The 18,789-nt window shown below is 43.4% G+C and overlaps 1 protein-coding gene across 5 annotated transcripts in view; it reads right to left on the bottom strand.

Moving 5' to 3' along the window:
- URH2 (uridine-ribohydrolase 2) overlaps positions 1–18,789 on the bottom strand; it is a 235,457-nt gene that overhangs the window by 123,573 nt on the left and 93,095 nt on the right. The gene's annotated exons all lie outside the window — the stretch shown is intronic.

Raw genomic sequence — 18,789 nt, forward strand, 5'->3', positions numbered from 1 at the left:
TCTATGCATGGCTGCAAGGTCACGCCGAAGTGCTCTATCCTCCTCCCAGCTCTACTCCCTGGCCTGCAAGGTCTCGGCCCAAGTGCTCTCTTCTCCTCCCAGCTCTGTTGCTTGGCCTGTATGGCTGCCTCTTGGCATATTCTGCTCGACTTGGTAAGGACCTCAGCAACCTCCTCTGCGATCTGGTCCCTCCTACCCCACTCTCTGGTCCAAATCTACTCTATCGGTCTCCTCACCTCCTCCCTCCTATAGATCAAATCACGGATCCGACAAGATCGTGTGTCTAGGGCAGATGCTCGGGGATCTAGTGTTAGGAGGATCATCGGACAACGTGGTGCCCGCCAACTACCAAATCTAGCCTCCACGAGAGCCTCCCCACTCTCCCACATAAAACCTGTCCAACCGCTCTAGCAAGGCTCCATATAGTCGCCTATATCCCCAAGAGAAGTCCAGCAATCTCTCCCTCCTATGGAAGGCAGGGTCTCTCCAGGCATTGCGTGCTCCTACTGCCAGGAGAAAGACCTCCTATTGCCCAGGTAGTCTCTGTCTCTACCGTACTCGTCCTCCAAAGTCTCCAAGTTGTTGAAGTCTCCTGCAACAATCCAGGAGTCCACCTCTGGGAGCCCATCCGCTATCTCCACCTAGAACCTGTTGCGAACCCTAACCTCAATAGGAGCATACACATTGAGAACTCCAAGGCACGAATCCCCAATATCCAATCTGATCCATAGAACCCTCCCTGCTACTATCATCCCATGGTCTCATACACAGGCGGTGAGACTCGGGCCAATAGAGATGCATATGCCTCCACTCCTACCGTGGGTACCTATGGCGTGCTTCCAGTAAGTGTGCGAGTTGCACAAGAGTACCTTCCCTACCCGCTAGGCCTGGGTGGGAGTGAGCTTATGCTCTTGTAGCAGTAAGATGTCAATTCGTCCGGCAAGGGCAAACTGAAGCTCCTGCCGAACGATCAACTTCCTGGAACCACGTGCCCCACTGTAGTGGAGACTATTCACATTCCAAGATGCAAGGTGTAAGCTCATGGGGAAGCCTACAACTGACCGAACAGGCATCTGTTCGGTGTGGAGGCTGCTAATGAGGAGGAGAAACGATGGGGCATGCAGGTACGCTTTGCCGCAGGTCTGGATGGCGAACTCCAGTCCCCATGGTGGCCCTCGGCCAGACCATAGGGGTGAAAGATGCTCCAGGTGGTACTGTCAATGCATCTATCAGCCATGCTAAGAGTCCTGACTCTGTACGTTGGTAGAAATGGGCCATCTGTGTCGAGGGCCACTCGATCACATCCCTTGGAGCACTCCACTGTGGAGGGCTTGAAAGATAATGCTCAAGTATGGGATCTCGGCAACAGCCCACCAGTTTATGTCCATCATGCAACAAAGCCACTGCTGTGCAAACAGTGCTAGTCCTTCTTCTCCCATCCACTGGGAGATGTGGTCCTCCACGTGACTCTTCAACTCCTCTATCTGTGTCGTCGTCCAATCCCCTAAGTGAGAGGACTGAAAGAAAACAGCATAGTTTGGTCCATCCGGTGATGCTAGTAAATGAACCTTGCCCCTCCTAGACTTACGAACCACGAAGATCCCCACCTCTAGAGGTAGTGGGAACTCTCTACGCTCCGTAACTCTCAAGTAGGACCATGGGCCACTGCGGAAGAACTCCTGTGGCAGCAGCTGTGTCTGTCTTAGGAAAGTGTGATGGGCGGCCAAGGCAAATGAGCTAGTGATTGTGTGGGAGGGGGAAAACTGCTGGTGCGAGGAAGATGTAGGTGTGTGTGGCTCATCACCTCTTGTGGGAGGAGAGGGGGTGGGTCTTGGGGGCGGGGGGGAGGGGAGGGATCACTTGAACCAGGGGCAGATCGTGGGGAGTACTCGGCAAGGGGGTGGTGAGGGGGAAGAAGATCGAGGGATGATGGGATGGTCAGAGATACGTGGTGGGCATGGGGGGGACCTGGTGGCCTTGGAAGGAGAGAGCTATGGGCCCAAGTCAGTGGGGCCAGCATGGGAGGTGGGGGGAGGTGGGTGTGGGGGCCGTGGGATCTCACGTGAGATAGTCTGTGGCGCGGGTGGTGGATGATAGGGGCTGCGGTCCTAGGGGGGGAGCTGGCTGCAGAGTGGTCTGCAGGGGGGGTCGCTCACCCTCCTGCTCCCTGTTGTCGAGGCTGCGTTTGAGGAGCTGGCTGCGGCCCCCCTCGGCATCTCTCTCTTTGTCGTCTCAAGACCCGTGTGAAGCCGTTAGCGTCCACCTACGCGCCTATCGGCGAAGCCGCCTTGGCTCCGAAGCACGTACGGTCTGCTACCTGATGGCCAAATTCCTGGCAATGCAAGCAGTGCCCTAGTTGCTCGATCACAATGACCTGCTGCATAAAGGAGTTACCTCTTGCCTAAATCTCCAGGAACTTTGGTATACTCTTTGTGTCTTTCACGGCCACTCGTACCTTGGGGACACCTGCAGCTGTCACTGCATCCGCGAAGGAGGTAGGAAAAACTGTGCCAAAGAGCCGTCCAAAGTCCTCCACTAACTGATGGTACTCTACCGCCAGTCCGGGGAAAAGTAAAGTGACCCGATGTCTGAGAAATCTGTTGCGAAGCTCAAATATCTCCACTGTGAAGCCGTTGTACCAAGAAACCATGTAAATGACCCCCTTCGTGGAGGCATAGGGCGAGCTCTCCACTAACTCACGAGCTGCGTGCGCAGAGGTGAGACGAATCATGAAGATCCCTTGGCCCATGTGGACTACCTCCAGGATCTACGATGTGCCAATGCCCAGCGTGGAGTGAAGCCAATCCCAAAGCTGGGCCTTGGATGGAGAGTGTCCTATTACCTGACTGAAAATCATTGTTTCTTTAAGCTCCAACTCTGTGGCATGGACGGCCAAGAGCTGCTCCTCAGAGAGGACAATACGCAAGATGTTTGACTAGGGGGCACTCGCAGAATGCATCGGCGTCTGGCCAAGGGTTTCTAGTGCGCGACCCTATTGAGGGCCTATCAATCACGCTACTGTGCTGCCGGTACCTGATTTTTTGATTTTCCAGCTTGCTCCCTATTAAGACAATCCTTGCAATGTGACCATCCTTTTCACAAATAAAATATTTATTTTCAGCCATCCATTCCCTATGTTGTGCCAATGTTTTCGAGCCCTTTCTTTGCTGTTTTGACCTCTTTTCAGGCTGATTTTCAGATCTTCCCATTTTCTCAACCTTAAACAACTTTTTATTTGGCTTCTCCCCGCTCTCTAGGAATCCTGAATCCTTCCCACACAACAAAGCATTGGCTATAGCAACAATCTCTATGAGCTAAGACATGCTTGACACAGTGGATTTAATACAGAAATCCCTAATTCCTTTGGGCAACCCACAAACATATTTTTCTACTTGCTCATGAAGGGGTAGGGAGCGATAAGAAGTAATAGGCAACAATGCATCCCAAAACTTACTATTATACTGCTCTAAATTCTTACAGCCTTAGCATCCAGCTTATTCCAAGCTATCATGATGTCCACCTCAAAGACACTTGTCAACCAATTCGATGCAAACATTTGCTGGAATTATACCCACATTGACATTGTTCTACCTTGCATCATAAGAGTGGACCACCATTATAATGCATTACCTTTCCAGAAAGTAACTCCCTTTCGAATCTTCGAGGACTTGGTGAAGTTCCCCCCCAAATAGGCTACATCAAACTACTGAATGAAAGTCAAAGCTTTCAGCCTATCTTATGCACCACTAAAGGACTCAAACTTCATTGCTTTTCCACCCTCATCATAGTCTTTTCCTGCCCCTTGGGGTGTCAAGTTGTCATACATTGGCTGCTGCAAAAAGGGTGCAGTTGCTGAATTTACATCAAAACCAATGTCAAATGGAGCATTTTCATGACCAACATTCATTCCTTGAGCCCCATAAGCAATCATAGGTGCAGATGCAGTACCAAACATGCTACTTTGTGCCCTAGGCATTAAGACAATGCTACCATATATAGGATTTTGCATATTTTCAACCATACCCGAATACATTGGGCCTTACACATCATGCATAAGTTGCTGCATACCATAGGGATTTGTGTCATACATTCCCATATGCAGTCCTTGTCCAAGCATAGTATGAAAAATCGTGCTTCCACCAAAATATCCTAGCCACCCTATCATAGCATGCATGCCCAGCTGTCCAAAATCCATTGGATTGGCACTTCCATGATGGCCTTACATTTGCATTCCTTGCCCTGTAGGTACCAGCTATTTTATTTCGTTAGTATCTTTGGCATTATCTTTAGTGCACCTTGCTATTTCGAAGGTGTAAAAGGCATCTTCTTCTTCTTACCTTTGATGTCCTTCTTTAGAGCATTAAAATATCCGGTAAATTGAGGATCCTTTGCCAATTCAACAAAGAGATTTGTTCTTATCCTCATGTGATTCTTGAACTAGTCATCGAATTCCTCTTCACTTTGCTGGTCATCAACCTCGCTATGCCCTGAAGGCCATGCATCTGTCGAGAAACCACTTCTTTAGTTTACACACTTCATTTAGGATTTCGCACTAACAGCCCCAAAAAGGTTTAGTGTCCACACCTTTTTCAATGAGCGCCTACACAGTGGTGCGCCACCCTAGACACCTTATACCTATAAATATGCAATCACTTCATTCATTCTTCACGCTCCTACAACCACTCTTCAGTCATTCTTCACACTCCTACCACCACTCTTCAGTCATTCTTCACCCCTCTTCCTCCATCATCAAACACTCTTCCCTTCTCTCACCAGCCCCTTCCACTGCCCTCCCACCCATTCAAGAGAACATTGCGGTTCATGACTCGTAGTTGCCTTCACCCTTTCTCTTCTACTTCAGACGCCCTGTTCTAGCATCACGCCTTGCATTCGGAGCATCTTCCACCTCGTGTCACCATCCTCTGATTGGCATCAACACCCTTCTCCTTCTAGCTCCACCTTCACCTACATTTTTCATTCTGGAGGCCTTCTCCTTGCCCGGTGTCATCATCTCCAACTTGGTGTCAGCATGCTAGCCTCTAGCGATAGTATACATCACCGAGCATCAGTGAATTCATCACTCATCTATCACAGTGGCTGTTGAGATCTGCGTTTTTACAGCCTGGCTTCTTCTCCATGACCCGGCATCACTTGTCTATCAAAGAGATTGTTGGGACCTGCATTTTTACAGACTAACTCCTCCTCCATCACCTGGCATCACTCATCTATCACATGGGCTGCTAGGACTTGCGTTTTTGCAGCTTGGCTCGTTCTCCATCACCTAGCATCACTCGTCTATCACAAAGGTTGTTGGGACCTGCGCTTTTGCAGCCTAGCTCATCCTCCATCATCTAGCACCATCATTATCCACCTGGTGTTAGCATCTAGGCTTCTCTCCCTACGTTTGACAGCTCCAACACTTTGGGATTTGTGTTTTGCTTCCTAGGTTACTCCCTGGCATCAAAGGATAGCAATTTTCTCCCTCAATTGGTGATCATCTTCCACATCTCCAACAACATCAGAGGACTATAATTTGCTCCCTCAATAGTTGTCCTTCATCTTCGAGTAATTACTTTCATAGTCCAGTGCCCGTAGCACCCCGTTTCACTCCCTTCATTGTGCAAATTTCCCACAGGTGTTGCCACCTAATTTAGACAGGACAATGGAGTTATCTTCTGAGCTCCGATTCTGCTATATTAGCTTTTCTTTTCATAGCATGATTCACTACATCATCACCATGTTCTTCTTATGTTTCTGAGTTCCTCTTCTCTCTTAGTGTTTGCCCTACAGACTTTGTGTTACTCCCTGCAAACCCTATTGTCTTGCCCAACAACAATATTTTCAACTTGTTGTCCATGGTTTGAGCCGTGTCCAAGGTCAAGCATTGCATTTTCTTCATTCCCATGTGAATGTTCGTACTAAGATACATTATCACTGCTTCAGTCCATCTCACTGTGTAAAGACATATTGCTGCGATTTCTCAGCTAAGAGCAAAAATCAGCACTAGTACAAAGCTTTGGCTTGCAATCAAGTGCCTTGAGCCCACCAAATCAAGGGATTGAGTGGTATCCCGTCAATGCAGCCATGAAACCAACCTTCATTCTTGGAAAGGGTGGTGATTCCCTGATTAAGCACTTAATTACAATAATCAACAAATGAACATAACTCAAAATGCACAAATTACCTTAATAATCTCGCACATTGGACACCGTGTTGGCCCCAAAATTGACACCCTTTTAATATTTCTCTAATTTGATTGCTAATGGAATGAATACAAGCTAAGATTTACAATCTCCTTTGCTGTTTCAAAAGCCTCTTTACTGTAGCAACAATCAACAATCAATTTGATCCAATTCCTCCTTGATTTTTCACCCAGGATTTGCACAAATGGAACCACCACTGGCCAAATGCTACCCAAAATTACAATGAATGGGCTAGCATCTAAATTCCTTGACAATTACATAAATTTCACATACTGAATTCAATGTACGATGCCTTCATCAATTGGCACGGGTCCCGAGGTGGCTATCAAATCCTAATTTCTGCAGAGATTTAGGGTTTACAACAAAGATCTCTCTGCTACCCACCAAATTTGGCTAAAATCTACTCAAAATGGCTTAGAAATGCTGAGATATCCTAAGAATGGGTTAGAGAAGGTGAGAGAAAGCCAAGATGAGAGAGAAATCTGATTTTGTTTGCGAGAAAACCCTAAACTCTTCGTGTTGCTTGCTCTAGCCTGCATTTGATAGAGTCACCTACTACTAGACACTTCCAAAATGTTGTCACCTGATCAGCAATGTTGTTGCCAACCCCTAGAAGGTGAATCATTGTTGTTCCTTGCCTACTGAGGCCTTTAGATGGTTGTCTTCTGCAACAAATTGTTGTTCTCTAATCAAAAAATGGACCAGTAGCTCTCTCCCTCTCTCTCTCCCAAGTTGTAAACTAACTGAATGGCTAAGACTCAACCCCCAAAAATGTTTTCTCAGTTTGCATGTGCATTTTTGCCAAGCGGCAACCTTCTAAACTCATTTTGTAGCATTATCCAGTCACTCTATAATTTTTTGAATTAAATAATCCTGAAATTTAATTTTAGCTCCTCTGAGTCTACCTAAAATTAAATGTGCTGATCCATAATCAAATTGGCTAGGCCATTTGCAACCTCGAGTGATCCCCAATCTCTGTTGACCCTTAGACTAGCATTAATTAATTAAGTAATGCTAGTCCCTAGTGTTAGCACCAACACTTATTGGCCAAATAACTGTCTTGGGGTCAAACTGACACCAACTCACCCCCAAAGCCTAGATGGCATAACTTATCACAACTTTGGCCTTTGATGCCCATTGCATCCTCCAGGTCCTTAGCCTGTTACCATGAAATAACTGCCATGTGCATCACATGTGCTAAATAACCTTGTACATTTGATTAATAACTTAATCAAATGTTATTAGCAAGATTAAAGCATCTCAAAATTTCACGCCCTTGTGACACATACCATGCACAAGGAGCTTGTTTTAAACCATCAAGAGCTTTATACAGCTTGCAAATCGGTTCTTTGCCTTTCACCACAAACCTTGAAGGTTGTGACACATAAACATCCTCATGTAGATCACCATTCAAGAATGTTGTCTTGATGTTTAACTGATGCACCTTCCATGCATAATATGCAGCCATTGCAATAACACACCTAGCTGTACTCATATAGGATGTAGGAGCAAATGTCTCCTCATAATAAATACACTTTTTTGTGCATACATTTCTAACCATGGGGCAACTCAACAAGATCGCATGTATGATTTGTGGGAATAGAATCAACCATTTTACTCTCTGCACTGCATTTACAACAGCCCTTTCTTGCCGCACTGCATATTCCACTACTGGAGGCAAACCATTATCAAAACCCTGCTCGTCAAGAGCATGCGGTGCAGCAACAGCTTGCTGTAAGAAATCTTTCTGGCCATTCTCAACATGCTCGGACCCCAAAGAAAGTGGTAGGAGGTCTTCAAATGCATCATTCAAGTCATAGGAGGCTGGCATCTCAAATTGATCATGCAAAAAGGCTGCATTTTCAGCAAAGATCGCATCCCTACTGACAAACACTTTCTTTTGCACATGGATCATACAAACAATAGCCTTTGCTTTCCAAACTATAGCCAATAAAAATGCATTTTATGGCCTTGTCATCGAGCTTGCTACAAAGCTCCTTGGATACATGCACATAAGCTATGCATCCAAACACTCTAAAGTAATCAACCTTTGGTTCTTGCCATGCCAAGCCTCAAATGGTGTAATAGTCTTTAGTATCTTTGTAGGTGCACAATTCAAAACATAATTTGTGCACTGGAGACCCTCTAACCAAAACTTGTGTGGCCTTTGCTCTTAAGCATGCATGTGGTCATCTCCATGAAAGAGTGATTCTTTCTTTCAAACATTCCATTCTGTTGAGGTGCCATCCTCACAATGGCTTGATGCATAATGCCATGCTCAAGCAAAAATGTCTTAAATTCACAAAACATATACTCCCCCCTCTATCTGTGCATAGATTTTGCACCTTTAGATCTATTTCTGCTTCAAATTTTGCCACCAAGTGTTTGAAGTGCATAAATACATCTGATTTTGCCTTCTTACCATACACCCAAGTGTACCTAGAGTAGTCATCGATAAATGTAACAAAATACAAATGACCACCAAGCGCTCTAGTCCTCGTAGGACCATACATTAGAGTACATGAGCTGGAATTTCCAGGCAGCACACACTGCACCATCCTTCTTAAAAGCAAATCTATGCAATTTCCCAAGAATGCAACACTCACAAGCACAAGGAGGTGGAGTATCCAGTGTAGGCAAAGCATGTGTCATCTAACACTTGTGGAGAGTCATGAGACTGCCAAAGCTCATGTGACCATAGCTAGCGTGCCAAAGCTCCGCATTTTGCATAGTGGCCGTATGAGTGCTAACTGCTAGCACATCATGAAAACTCCTCTCATATGTGTCCAACAAAAATAGGCCCTTATACAAGGTACCTGGCAATTGAAGAGCATAGTCCATCTCTCTGTCTCTAATAATACACTCGTCATCCTCAAAGATGACTTCAAATCCATGCTTATTAAAAGCTGAAATGGACAATAAGTTTTTTGCCATACTAGGCACAAAGAAAACATCAAGAAGCATGAAATCGAAACCATCTACAATAGTCATCAACACTGAACCAATACCACATACATCATAGCTACTATTATTAGCACACGTAACACACTTCCTTGCAAGGGCTGAATGCAAAGATGTGAACAAGCACTTTTGTGAAGTGATGTACCTGGATGCCCCATTGTCCAAATACCAAGCATGCTCCTTTTCAACAGTATTAAATAAACTATAAGCCATGGATGTGTCATAACTGCATGTCAAGAAAGCATAGTCCTCTAAAAGTTGGTTATAGCATCTCCATTCGAAAACCAACTGGTGGATGTCTCTTGAACAGCCAAACCACTATCCTTTTTCTCCTTGGCCAACCATTTCTTGCATTCATCAATGTAATGCCCTGGTTTTTTGCAATAGTGGCATTTCCCCTTTTTCTTGGTCTTCTTAGACTCTTAGGCAACCTTATTTGATTGTTGTCCCGAATCAGCTCTTTGCTGATTTTTAACAAACTGCTTCACTTTGCCCTTGGCCTTATATTTAGAGAGCATGAGAACATCCCCTAACCTCAAGGCAACATTCCATCGAGTCTGTTCCTCTTGTAACAAGAGGCCTTCCAACTCCACAAAAGTAAGAGGCTGTTTCTCAGCCCCCCCCCCCCCCCCCCCCCCCCCCCCGAAAAATATATATATGTACTAATGATATCCTAATTGATGTGGTTGCATGTGTGTCATGCACATGGGTAATAAATTATATATTCATGGGGGTGTATCTGTGTGTTCTTGTTCATGCATGTGTGTCATGTGTACAGTGTATCTTTATTGTTTGTGGCAAGGATTAGTTTCGAGCATCATGCGAAATTTCTATTGCTCCACGCTAACCAATATTTAGAGAAGCTGGCATCATGGTAGCAAACACAACCTTTAACCTAATGTCTTTAATTTCACATTATAATTTTCTTTTAAAAATGACAACCAAGCAACCAAATGCTTACAAAACTGAAGTGTGAAATGTACTCTGCTAAGTACCAAAATCCCAACACAAGATACTAAAGTGAGTGCAAAACTCTCTCTCGTCTTGAAAAGCGTATCCAAAACTGCATAGACAACACCCCAACTGCAATTTGCAGCAACTTAGTGTTGTAGAACTGTTATGCCTTAGTATGTGTGCCCAACATTAAATGCAACAACTTAATGCTAAAAATTTCCAATTTTTCAGAGCAGTTTTCTAGATTTGGGACGTGTATCGACAGCAACCAGCAACTTCAGGGCACCTCCGGATGTGTGTTGAATGTGAGAATTAGAAAAGCCAAAAATTTCTAATACCAATGTCGAAGAAATTGCGCAGTCTTAGCAATTTCGGTGGATATTCATGTGCAAGAGCTCAAATCAGGCAAAAGTCTCGAATTTTCTTGAAGAAATTTTAGAAATTGGGAAAGTCGATCCAAAATCCCCGAATTTCTTGGCATATAGTGTGAGAAAGTTAAATTTTCTTTGAAATTGGAGATGAGACAAGAAAGCTGGATGAGAAATTGCAAAGATTTTTTTAAACCCCCACATTCAAAAAATTAGGGTTTTTGTGTTTTTTCCCAAATCTACAAAAAATGGCGGGCAAGGCTGAGAAAGGCTATGTGTATAGGGTTGCATGCAAGACTATGTCCAAGATTGCATGCAGGGTAAAAACAAGAACTTCACATGGGTGGCACCAACTAAGAAGTGGAGAGATAGAACCCATGTGTTTACCTCTAATACCAACTATTAGAAATGGGGAGAGGTAGACCAAACCCCCAACTTAACTCAAGTTAGCCAACCCTAGAACGAACTCTAAAAGAGGTGACACAACTTAATTGGCATAGTTGTGTTCCATACATAAACCAACTAACTAAAACATGGAGCACTATCCATAGAATTGGTAAATTCTAACACATTGTGGGCTGTGAGATCATTTGCTTAACAAAATGGAAGCATTTCCACAGCAACTTGTTAAAGAACAATGTGACTTGATCATCCGAGGACTTAGGAATCCCCATGGTAGAGAACTCATCGAGAAGTCGGCAATACTCAACCAACTTGACTTTCAAGTCATCCCAAGCGATGATTTTAAAGTTTTGAAGCTTATAGTCCAGATTTATGTGACAGGTTCTATTCTAAGCTGCATAGCAGTCAGTAAGTGTCCCCAATGCTCAAACACTAAATCAAAATGCTAAAGCTAAGAATGAAACTCAAGCAATAAGCCTTGCACAAACTCAACAATAGTGGAGGCATTCCTAGCCTTCGATGAGCAGACGACCTGATATGAAACAAGTATGGGACCAAGTTGGGTTTCCAACCCTTGCACGATACCCCATAGGTTTTGGGAGTCAAGGCCATGTCTCATCAAATTTGACCAAGTAGTGAAGTTCAACCCATTAAAACAAGTCTTGTCATTAAAGGCATGTTTGGCTAATGAGGACAAAGAACCATGAGGTGTCTGATAGGTGGAATCAGATGGATAAGAAGAAAGTGGTGGAGGCAAATAAGTAGAAGGAAGTGGAGGTGGGTAGGCAAAAATAGACCGAAAGTGTCCAATGGTTGCCAATTGATGGGAAGGCATAAAAACATTAATATTTCCATAGAGTGCCGATGGAAGTGGAGGCACCGGGACAAATGTTCCATGTACAAATGCTAGCTAGGGCACCATAATGACCAAAAGGCCTACTAGGTAACATCATGAAGGCAAACTATGGTACCAACAATTGATCCGTGGTCGAGAATGGTTGGGTGGCATTCCCATGCCGTGAAAAACCTGTAAGTGTGGGAAAGGGAGGACAAGCCTCCATCATAGGTACACCACCCAGCTACGGAAAAGACAAGGTTCTAAAGGCTATGCCTAAGGATAAAGGACCCCCAAGTGTGATGTATAATGTCATGTAAGGCACACTTAATGGAGACAGAAACGAAGGTACAACAAACATAGAGGGAGGGATGGGTGGAAGATTAAATGGATTGGTTGATACAATGGTTAAAAATAAATTTAATTATTTGTCCATTAAATGCATTGAATAAAGATAGAGACGGTTCATTGAAACTAAAAAGCCCTCTCCGATACGGTGATAAAACCTAATCAAGCACTTAATTATAACAATTAATAATTGAGCATAAACTGAAATGCACACATTACCTTAACAATCTTGGACAATAGACACCCAGTTGGCCCAAAAATTGGTACCCTTTTCGATATTTCTTTAACTACAATTACCAATGGATCAATTACAAGCGGAGATTCTCCAACCTTCTTGGCTAATCCAAAAGCCCCTTGCTGTACAAACAATCAACAAGCAATTTGGGCCAATTGCCCCTTGATTTTTACTGAGGACTTGTACAAATGGAACCACCACCTAGCCAAATCCTGCCCCAATTCACAATGGATGGCCTGGCATCTAAAATCCCTGTCAATACAAAAAATTGCAAGTGCTAATTTCAACGTATCATGCCTCATCCTGTTGGCATGTGTCCTGAGGTGGCTATTGAACCCTAATTTTTTGCAAAAATTTGAGGTTTACAGCTAAAATCCTCGTGTTGTCCACCAAATCTAGCTGAGATCTGATGAGAATGGCTGAGAAATACCGAGATCTTTTGAGAATTGACCTAATAAGGTGAGAGAAAGTCAAGATGAGAGAGATATCTAATTTTCTTAGTGAGAAAATCCTAAAATCTGCCAGCTGCCTGCTCTAGCCTACATTTAATGCAATCACCTACTACCAAGCATCTCCAACATGTTGTCACCTGATCAACAATATTGTTGCCAACCCTTGGAAGGTGTCTCTTTGTTGTCCCCTACCTATTGAGGCTACCCAAATGGCTGTCTTCTATAGCAAATTGATGTTCTTCGATCAAAAAATGGACCAATAACTTCCTCCCTCTCCCCCCCAGGCTGTAAACTAACTAACTGAATGGCTGAGAACCAACCTCCAATAATGTTTTCTCAATTTGCATGGGCGTTTTTGCCAAGTGGTAGCCTTCTAAAACCATTTTTTAGCATTATCCAACCATCTAATTATTTTTTAGAATTAAATAATTTTGATATTAATTTCAATGCTTCTGACCTTGCCCAAACTTTTTGTGTGCCCATCCATAATTAAATTGGCTAGGCCATTTGCAATTTGGAGTGGTCCCTAACCTCTATTGGCCTTAGACTTGCATTAATTTATTAATTAATGCTAGTCTCTAATGTCACCACTGACATTTATTGGCCAAACAATTGTCCTAGGTATACTTACATGGAAACATGTTTCCTAAGATAGGAAACATACGAAATGGGTAAGAAACATTTCTTACCTTTTTCAGGCGTTCCTTATACATCGAAAAAATGTCAATGGCTAGAAAGTCATGTTTTTGCCCAAAAAAGCATACCCACTAGGCACCAAAACTGAAGCACAAATGAAGTATTGTGGTAAAATTAAAGAGGTGCTAGAGTTTTCTAAGCAAAAGAGGGTGGCCCAAAAGCGCTGAGCATTTGTTCATCAACTAGAGTTCACTACAAAGTAGCCACTTGATCCACATGCCGCAAATAGTGTCCAAGAGGCCAACTCAATAGAAAGTGACACCAAGAACACAGTTATACCTTCAAATCTCGAATCCAAGTTTGTTTGCCCCTCCCAACTTTAATGAAACCACTTGCTAGTAGTGCAAACATACAAGAGATGAATATGTGGTGCCTCTTCAAGCTATAAGAAGCAGCATCTCATACTCATAATGCAGCTGGCACAAGTGTTGTAGCTATTAATGAGGATCTACTTGAGAGCTCCAACTCTAGAAACAAGAGTGACGAGGAGGGGGATGAGGAGATTGAGAACAGTAAGGAGGAAATTTAAGATGAGTCATGACTCATGATACATTCTCTAGGACTTAGGATTGACTTTTAGTGGTTTTCATAATCCATTTTTGTATTGAATATTTGACAAGGTTCATAAGGCTTTAGACTTGTTTGATACTCAGTTACTTCTATAATTTTGTTCAAGTTTGCTACTTTTATCCTTGCTTTAAAATTGTATTTACTTTTTCTTTTTAAATATTATGTTGCTAATCATCGATAAGGATGTTAATTGTATAAACTAAAATGAGACTTACAAATGGTCAATAATGCCTATTTTCTTAAAGGTTAGATCTTATTTTCATGCTTTTAGTGTACAATTTAATCATTGGTTATATAGATAATGGATAGATAGAATTATTTCTTTAAGTATTTCATGTATGTGTATTCTTTAACCCATATTTTTTACTATGTAGATAAGAAACGTTTTTTAGACGTTTCCTAAAAATTAATACTGTAGGAAACTTGTTTGAAACCCATTTCCTACCTTATCGTTTCTAAAAACCCCGGCAACTATGGTCCTAGGGTCAAAATTGACACCAATATAACTTATCACAACTTCTGCCTTTGACACCCACTGCATCCTCAGGGTCCTTGACCTATTACCATGAAATAACTGCCATGTGCATCACATATGCTAAACAACCTTACACATTTGATTACTAACTTAATCAAATGTTATCGGCAAGATCAAAGCATATCAAAATCTCAAGTCCCCGTGACATTCACCTACTTCAAACTAACCTTCAGTAAAACTAAAGGAAAAGAAGGGAGAGAACTTATAAGTGTTTGAGTTAATCTTTTAGACTCCTTACCCTTCTTTGTGTTCCAATACAAAAATCTATCTTCTTGAAGACTTCTGAACCATTACCGTGTTTGCATAGTCCCTTATTCATAAAAATTACCTATATCTTGACCTGTTGAAAAGAGAAAGAAACATCAAAAGATGAAAAAGTGTTGTTTTGCGTACCTCGCATAGGAGTGAATGATAGTGGAGATGTAAACAGAATAGATAAAAGAGATAAAGATGAAGATGAAGGTGGTAGAGAGATAAAGTGTTCGTACTCCAAACCAATTTCCATGTTAGGATGGCCAATCCTTTGCAAAGCTTCCATCCTTCCTACAAAATTATTAGACCGATGCACCAAATCTAAATGGAAAAGCTTAGATTTACCTTCAATATGTTGTTGAACCCAAAGACCCCAATACATGAGGATGAGTTCGTATTCAGCTCTTCAAATCTCGTAAACTCTATGGACTCCATGGAAGTCCGATGTCTCTCCGACCATATCAGATGTTGAAGGAGTAAACTGTGTGGCCCATTCCCGCCCGTTTCTCAATGGATTTGGCTCTTGGGAATGAATCGAGATGTCCTTTTCAAAATCATCTTGCCCACTTTTTGTTTCTACTTCTTACAAAGGTCTTTCAAATCAAAGGCCTAGGTTTATTCAAAGAGATCCTAGCTCCAATACCATGTAAAGAAATACCTTGATGCAACACCACAAATTTAAGCCTACGACAAAGCATAAACTCAATAGAACACAATTAGGGTTAGGGTAACACAAAGACAATGAGCACAATGAATATCATAAATAAATGAATATCTATAACACAATGCTCATGCAGCAAACACACTATGCAATGAAGAAACATTGCATCCCGAACTCGTGTCTCAAGGACTAAGGCATAGATAATGATCTCGAGAAGCAAGGGTCATGCTTGTTGAACAGGCAAAGGGGAGAGAAAAATGCAAGTGCAACAGGTTAGTCATGACATGGTTGTTGGGTTTAACTCACGCCTACGCTCACAAAGGAGTGTTGGTGATCTTCAGTAGGACACTAGGGCACTTTTTACTCTCCTTATGAGGGGGTTTTCCCCCCGTATTTATTATCTTTTATTTTATGTACCTATGTTACACAGTTTGGGCACTTTTACACCTTTCAGGTGTGAACACACTTTAGCAACCCTAAGGTTTAAGGGTTGTACTTTGTACTTGCACCTTACACTCTGATTATTGCATTGGGAGTCATGTCTTCACTCTCTTCATTGTCAACTGTACTCTCAGCTAAGCTTCAATCTCTGTGCATTCTCTCACATCTCACACTTGGTATCAGAGCTGGCCCAGCCCATGGCTGCTATCACCAACTGAGCCAACGCTCCTAGTGATAGCTGGCATTCAGCCCCACCAGCAGCACCAAGTACGCCACCAGTAGATTCGCTTTGCTCATGCCTGCATCGCCAGCCTTCAGCTCACTGTGCCTGGGCGCCCACCAATCTAGCTCCAGCTGGTCCACCCAATTCGCCCGCCAGCCTCCAGTCGCCTGCAGTTGCTTCATCCTGTGCCCAGTCCCCTGTGAAGCTGCCCAAGGCAGCGCCTCTGTCTGCACCGCCACCACAGCACCTGTATCATTCCTAACCTACCCGTCCATTATCCCAGCTCTGTGCGCCTACATCAAGCGCCAGCCAGAGCTAGCAAACACCTCGCCAGCCCTAGTTCCTCGCCACATGCAATCCTGTCCGCCACCAGCCACCACCACCAGTCAGACAACCTACAGTCTGCCACCTCCGTCTGGTTCTAAAGCTGAGCCACCTGCCTCCACCGTCAATTGAGCCACCAACTCAGCCACCCATATCAAAGGTAACAAAAAGCAAAATTTTTCACTTTTTTTTATTCAGACTTAATCTACTAGAAGGGGCTTGTGCCCGGGCAGCATATCTCTATTTGTGCAAGTATCTGAGACACATTTATTATAGAGATTTTGTCAATTTCGAATCAGAAATTTGGAGCTTTTGATGTCAGCTCACAGATTGGCAAATGTACATCAATGACAGTTTGTAATAGACTGAATTTGTGCACTTAGGGACAAGAAATCTTGGGGCTTTTACATTTTCTGTGCTGTTGAGAATTGTTTCTACCTGTTGGGGTAAAAGGCCACTAGGCCTACCCATGTACATAGACCGCCCATTCTTTATTCATAAATAATATGAAAGTGCAATAAGGTTGTCATATCATTCTTGATAGCACCTACATTGTGTGTGCTCTTCTCTCCTGCATCTTCCTCTTCTCCTTCTCCACTGCCATTGCATCCCCTTCAACTGGTATCAGAGCTTTGGATCAGAGCTTGATCGTGGAGCTTGGCCCGGCATTACTTCAGCCCGGATTGAAAACCTAGAGTTTGGAGCCTCAATGCCAGCCATGGCTTCTCCCCCCCGAGATAAGATTTCATCTCCCGCCTCTCTCCGGCCCTCATAGGCTCTTTGCAGGTGTTCCTTGGCTTCATTGGGCACCTTGTATGCCCCCATTTTGCCCCTTATCCTCAGGATAACCAGCAAGCCCCACAATAGTAGATTACGTTTTTTTTGCACCTGTTTCAAAATCTGGCTCAGAAATCCCATTTTTTCTCATATCTCGGGCATCCAAAACCTGATTTAGGCAAGGTAACAGTCTAACTTGAGGTTTTGGCATGCTCCGGACGCAATGGCGATGTCAGATCTGCCAAATTCTGATCGCAGAATGTTCTACAACAGATCTGAGTTTGATTTACAGCAAGAAAATGTCATGCTCTTAGCTTATGTGATGCTCCCGAGGCTTGGTATTTGATGCCCAGCTGCTTTGGGGATGTTTCTCCAATGTTTTAAGATGCTTTGGGACTTGGTTTGGGCTTCCATAGCTCGATTTATGCAGGGATTTACTGCTGTACATTGTTTGGGCAGCAAGATTTTATCAGGGATGGCTTATGCATAATGCCCTTTGTTAACATCCGGGTGTCCTGTTGGATGTATTGATGCTTGGTCGTCATGGTTTATACCAGGATATGCTATTTGAGAGCTATTTGGATGCGGACACTTCGTTGTTGGTTGGGATTTATGCTACCTTGGTTGACAGGTTATTTTACCTCTAGTTTGGTTATGCCTATGGTCTACGAGTGCTCCCAACTACTCTGGATGATATGCTGACGTATTTGGATGATGCCACTTTGATGTTTATGCTCCCGGACACTTCTTGAGCAAAGAGTAGGGCTCAATTCTTGGTTTACTGTCATTTTCTTTGCAGCTGGCATTTCACTTGACAAGATTTATGCCCCATGCTACCCATTATGGGACTAATGTCTGATGTGGATGCTTTTGGGTTCCGATGCAGTATGGTAGATGTTTGGGGTTAAATCAACTTGCATTTGAGATTTTTGTGGAGCAGTTTGCATTGGATCGGCTTATCACTTATGCAGCTTGGATGCTATTTGGCCCTTAATGCCCCAATTATGGATCTTGGATTTACTTGGATGCAAATACATGTTTGAGAAGTGCTTGCTCCATTGTCTTGGCAGTTGGTTATTGAGCTTTCATTGCTCATTGATGCTTGGTTCTTTGCGGGTTACTCCTTGATCAGTGGATTTCTTGGCAGTGCTTGGGTTTAGCAGTTATGGATTTGTTGCTTCTGTGTTATCTAGCTTCTATGCTAGTTGGGTTGCTTTTGCCCATACAGGTCAGAGAGCAGTTGCTCTTGATGCTTACCCGGCTATGTACTTTGTCTATTGTCATGTACTTTACAGAGCCACTTATTTGGATGTTGTTGTACAGATACTTGGGCTTCTCCTAGAGCTTGGCCATTGCAGGATCTTATGCCACTTACCGGTCTTGCATTGACTTGGATGCTACTATGTGGTCTGATATACTGCAAAGTCATGTTTGCCATTATGGTTATGGGCTGATTTCATGGCTGAATACCGTATGCTCTTTTGACAGATGTCTTGGCTTTTACACTATTGTGGTTGGTTATGTCATGCACTTAGCTGCAAGTCCTTTTCAT

The sequence above is a fragment of the Lygodium microphyllum genome, chromosome 7 (genome assembly GCF_053477565.2).
Source record: "Lygodium microphyllum isolate KBCC chromosome 7, Lygodium_microphyllum_v1.1.10, whole genome shotgun sequence".
Classification (NCBI taxonomy): Eukaryota; Viridiplantae; Streptophyta; class Polypodiopsida; order Schizaeales; family Lygodiaceae; genus Lygodium; species Lygodium microphyllum.